Genomic DNA, 6398 nt, shown 5'->3' with positions numbered 1-6398 from the left:
AGTAAATCAATGGAAAGACTCGATTGGGGAACAAGGAAAATATTACATATATTGGGATAACACTAATACAACAAGAAACGACTGCAGGGGAAAAGCGTAAATCAGAACAAAGCTGATATACTTAGGAAAATGGGATTCTATTTCATAAAGAAATACGAAACCAAAATTAACTAGGGAAGAAAAACTTCAACATAGGAATAAAGAGATATATTATCTATTACCGGTTACTGGGTAGGAAAATAATACACTCGGACAGAGGGACATCCGTTACCGGTTAGGGTAAACATGTCAAGGATGACTCACTGAGGAAAGAGATGCATATCATTACCGGTTACTGGGTAAGAATGACCTACGGGAGAAAGATATCAAATAGGGTTTACAACTATCGATTACTGGGAAGAAGACCAAAGAGATAATATCTGTCAATAATTAAAGTGAACATATAAAGGATAAACTCAAAGGAAGAATATCCATCATCAGTTAGTATGAACATATAAAGGATAGACCGTCGGGGAGAAATAGGAATTACAACTACCGGTTACTGAGCAGAAGACCAAAAATAGAGAATATCCGTCATCGGTTAGGATGAACATATCAAAGATAGACTCAGTAGGGAAAAATGGGATTTACAACTACTAGTTACTGGGCAGAAGACCACAAATAAGAGAAAATTCGTCACTGGTTAAAGTGAACATATCAAGGATAGAGTCTGAGGGGAAAATATGATTTATATCTACCATTTACTGGGTAGAAGACCGCAAAGAGGAGAAAATCTGTCACCGGTTAAAGTGAACATATCAAGGATAGACTCTTTGGGGAATAAAATAGGGATTACTACTACCTTTTTACTGGGTAGAAAACCAAACAGGAAGAATATCCTTCACCGATTAAGATGAACATATAAAGGATATACTTGTTGGGGAAACGGAAAAAACGAATCCGCTGGGGGAAACAAAGGAAGTAGATTACTTTTTAGGTAAAGGTAAAATACTCGACACCAAGAAGAATATTACCAGTTACTGGGTAATAGACTCTCGGAGACCAAAAGATCTATCTAGGTAAGAACTAGAAAGAAACGATCAATCAAAGACTCAACATAATAAGGATGTAACTCAAGGGGAGTGGTTCCATCCAGATGATAAACTGGGGAGGAAGATGAAATAATAATCACCCACAAGGAAATAACTCAGTGGGGACGAAGAAAGGATAAAATCTTTCGGTTTAAGGGGCTAACACTCTATAATTGAAGGAGGACAGACACACCACATCTGCATGGGGAAATAATATCACCAAAACAGGGGATCAGAAGAAAAATTAATGCGATAAAATGCATAATGAAATATCTTATGATGTGTTTTATGCATGAATATGTATGTGATTATGATTATGCCGGCAAAACAGCACAAAGGATACAAATAACGAAGATTTAAATCATCACTAGAAAACACTCGGCTGATCTCAACAAAATGGAAACATCCACTAGAGAATCTGCTAGGGATGAAAATAAACCATCTAGCTCCAAATAAATCAGCTTTGGCTGGGGAAAGACATGGAGAACATACTTCCAATCAATCATGGCAAACTCCACGTGGGAAGAGAGCACTGCTGAAGGATAATCAACCAAACATGTCGAGGATAGAGAAGGATATGGTGAGGATCCAAATAAGTCAACGTTGTGTGGAATTTTAAGTCAATACCATATCAAATGGGAGACAACCTTACAGGGGACACGATCAATACTGCTCGAAACTAAGCACTACCAGGAATGAGGGAACTTCCGTCAGAAGACGAACTCTGCCGGGGATACAAGAGGTAAAGCTCTAAATGAGGAACTAGGCAAACTGTCAGGGATGCTGTGACTTGTTGGAACAAACCAAAGACCATCAAATTCCTCAATAATCATAAAATTCTTCTTGGAAATTGCGAAATACACCAATTCCAAGGCTAAGATAACCGGATCTGCAAACTCACGCAGGGGAGGAGCCATCACGGCTATACAACACAAACAAATGCAATTGGGGATCTGGAGACCAAATAAAGGTTCTGAGATAGCCAAGGTTCGATCCTTAAGTCACATACTGGGGATGCAAAACATAAACACCTCAGCTGGGGAAGATGAACTGCAAAGGGGACCAATCATCAGCTTAACCGAAGATAATAGATTGCTTGGGGAGAAACTTATTATCCCTGTTGGGGATGAATGATGAACTATTGGGGAGGATAAGGTTACCCAAGCAAACTGCTTGGGGAAGACCAACAATGTCTCACACCTCAAGACTTGCCTGTTCTTAGATTGTTGTTGACATTCCTTGCTGAAATCGATTATTCTTAACGTGAATGTATTTGTTATTTTAAGAAAAATAATTATTCATTGATTTATTTATTTCAAAATTATCATCACTAAAATTGAATTTTAAAACAGAAATAAATAAGGATAGAAATAAAATGATAAAAGCTCAACTTTATTTAATAGAATGGTAGTCCGCAAATGGCGGGACTCCATGAATTTTTACAAAAGTTTGAAAAATGGTAATTTAAATGGAAAAGAGATACATTAAATACAATGATCACTACTGTCCCTACCAACTTCAAAATCCATTGTGCTTGTCTTCGGTTGAGAATGATGAATCAGAACCAAATGACTGCTCAAACTACTTCAAAGATCAGGACCAGGCGGATGTAGTTACTTGTCATAATCCCTTATTTTTGCCCATATTTCCCCAAGATGGGGTACTCAATCTACCGGGATGAATTTTCTTTTTTATGTCTGTAATTTTTTCCTGGATCGCCCTTTCGGGTTTTCAATCCACCGAGACGCTCATTTTTGCATAAGTCGCCATTTTGGGTTTTCAACTTAGCGAGTTGTTCTTCTTTTTTTTAGGCGAAGTAATTCTTGATTGCATCGACGTTCACAAGACGAGTGAACTCTTCCCCATCCATAGTTGTAAGAATCAAAACACCGCCTGAAAAGGCTCTCTTAATAACATATGGACCTTCATAATTAGGAGTCAATTTTCCCTTAGCATCAGGTTCGAAAGATAAAGTTTTCTTGAGCACGAGGTCAGCTTCTCTGAATACACGAGGCTTGACCTTCTTATCAAATGCTTTCTTCATTCTCTATTGATACAACTGACCATGACACATGACATCCAATCTCTTCTCTTCAATCAAATTCAGCTGATCATATCTGGTCTGACACCATTTAACTTCTGTCAACTTGGCTTCCATCAAGACACGCAATGACGGGATCTCAACCTCCACGGGGAGCACAACTTCCATGCCATAAACGAGAGAGAAAGGGGTTGCCCTGGTTGAAGTGCTTATGGATGTACGGTACCCATGTAAAGCAAATGGGAGCATCTTATTCCAATCTTTATAAGTCACAACCATCTTCTGAATGATCTTCTTGGTGTTCTTGTTTGCAGCTTCAACAACCCCGTTCATCTTAGGTCTGTAGGGAGAGGAATTATGATGTGCAGTCTTAAAGTCCTTGCAAAGAGCTTCCACCATATTATTTTTCAAGTTCGATCCGTTATCAGTAAGGATCTTACTTGACACACCATAACGATATATAATCTAATTCTTGATAAATTGGACGACAACTTGCTTGGTCACATTCGCATACGGTGCCGCTTCAACCCACTTTATGAAGTAATCAATAGCCACTAGGATGAGACGATGTCTGTTTGAAGCTTTTGGCTCAATCATGCCAATCATATCAACTCCCCACATGGAGAAAGGCCATGGAGAGGAAATGACATTAAATGGTGTTGGAGGAACATGAATCTTATCCGCATAAATTTGACACTTGTGGCATTTCTTCACAAACTTGTAACAGTCAGATTCCGTTGTCAGCCAATAGTAACCAGCTCTCAACATCTTCTTTGTCATAGCATGTCCACTGGAATGAGTACCAAAGGAGCCTTCAAGTACTTCTGTCATCAATAGGTCTGCTTCGTGTCTATCCACACATCTGAGCAAAACCATATCGAAATTTCTCTTATAAAGCACATCACCATTAAGGTAGAAGTTGTCGGCTAATCTTTTCAAAGTCTTCTTATCTTTCCAAGATGCCCCAAGCGGGTAAATATGACTTTGGAGGAAACATTTGATATCAAAATACCAAGGCTTTTCATCTTTGACTTCTTCAACAAAAAATACAAGAGTTGGCCTATCAAGATGTATCATAGTCAAATTAGGAACTTCATTCCAAAAATTTACCATGATCATTGAAGCTAACGTAGCAGGAGCATCTGCCATCCGATTTTCATCTCGAAGGATATGATGAAACTCAACCTTTGTAAATAAAGTTGATATCCTCCTCGCATAATCTCTATATGGTATTAAACCAGGTTGATTCGTCTTCCATTCACCTTTGATCTGATTCACAACCAAAGCTGAATCTCCATAGACATCAAGATATTTAATTCTGAGATCAATGGCCTCTTCAAGCCCCATAATGCAAGCTTCATACTCAGCCACGTTGTTTGTACATTTGAAGGTTAATCTTGTTGTAAACGGAAAGTGAGTGCCGTGAGGAGTAATAATCACTGCCCCAATGCCATTACCATATGAATTAACAGCTCCATCAAATACCATGCCCCAACAAGAACTAGGTTATGGCCCTTCTTAAAACAATGGTTCATCACAATCTTTCATCTTTAAGTACAAGATATCTTTGTCAAGAAAATCATACCGCACTGACTGGTAATCTTCAATAGGTTGGTGAGCCAAATGGACAGCCAAGACACTACCTTTAATAGCTTTCTGAGATCAGTATTCAATATCATATTCAGATAACAACATCTACCAACAGGAAATCCTTCCAGTTAAAGTAGGCTTCTCAAAAATGTTCTTGATTGGATCCATTTTGGATATCAACCAAGTAGTATGATTCAACATATACTAGCGCATACGCTTATCAGCCTAAGCCAATGCACAACATGTCTTCTCAAGCATAGAATACCGAGTCTCACAATCGGTGAACTTCTTACTGAGGTAGTAAATTACATATTCTTTCTTCCCAAATTCATCTTGCTGCCCAAGAACACAACCCATACTTTCATCAAGCACTATCAAATACATGATCAAAGGTCTTCCTTTAACAGGCAGAGACAGAATCAGAGTCTCAAGCAGATACTCTCTGATACTATTAAATGCTTCTTGGAAATCTTCGGTCTAATCACAAGACTGATCTTTCCGAAGGAACTTGAATATAGGCGCACATGTGGCAGTCATATGCGATATAAATCTTGAGATATAGTTCAAGCAGCCGAGAAAACCTCTGACTTGCTTCTCAGTTTTGGGTGCAGGCATCTCTTGTATTGCTTTGACCTTGGCAGGATCAACTTTAATGCCCTTCTCGCTGACAATAAAGCCCAACAACTTACCAGAACGAACACCAAAAGTACACTTATTGCGATTCAAGTGGAGTTTATACTTCCTCATACGCTGGAATAACTTCAACAAATGCTCAACATGTTCTTCTTCATCACTAGATTTAGAAATCATATCATCAACATAGACTTCTATCTTTTTGTGCATCATATCATGAAAAAGAATGGTCATAGCTCTCTGGTACGTTGCACTAGCATTCTTTAAACCGAAAGGCATCACTCTATAACAGAATGTTCCCCATGGTGTAATGAATATGGTCTTCTCCATATCTTTAGGTTCCATCTTGATCTGATTATAAATGGAAAACCCATCCATAAACGAAAAGACTTTGAATTTAGCTGTACTGTCTACCAACATATCAATGTGTGGCAGAGGAAAATCATCTTTTGAACTGGATTTATTCAAATCTCTGGAATCAACACACATGCGGATTTTTCCATGTTTCTTTGGAATAAGCACAATATTGGCCACCCACTGCGGATACTCAGAGGTAACAAGGAATCCAACATCAATTTGCTTACGCATTTCCTCTTTGATCTTCACTGCCATATCAGGATGAGTTCTTCTCAACTTCTGCTTGACTGGTGGGCATTTTGGCTTCAACGACAATCTATGATCCACAATCTCAAAATCCAAATCAGGCATGTCTTGATAGAACCAAGCAAACACATCAGAATAATCTTGAAGAAGATCAATCAACCCCTTTTTAGCTTCTAGACACAATTGAGACCGAATCTTGACTTCCTTTGCATCATCATCGGAACCCAGGTTGACTAATTCAATCTACTATTCGAACGGCTGAATGGCTTTCTTCTTGTGCTTAAGCAAATAGGATAACTCATCAGATACTTGTTCATCATCATTCTCTTCTTCAGCTTCGAACACAGGGAAATCAAAGTTTAGAGAGGGAGTAGGATCATTACATTCAATGGGTTTGAAAACCAACCTGCATAATGATTTGATATTTTGATTTTAGAGAAGTGGAGTGTAAACAAATATTA

Source organism: Lathyrus oleraceus, chromosome 3, assembly GCF_024323335.1.
Source record: "Lathyrus oleraceus cultivar Zhongwan6 chromosome 3, CAAS_Psat_ZW6_1.0, whole genome shotgun sequence".
Taxonomy (NCBI): Eukaryota; Viridiplantae; Streptophyta; class Magnoliopsida; order Fabales; family Fabaceae; genus Lathyrus; species Lathyrus oleraceus.
The sequence above is the reverse complement of the archived record's forward strand: the minus strand, read 5'-3'. Positions refer to the sequence as shown.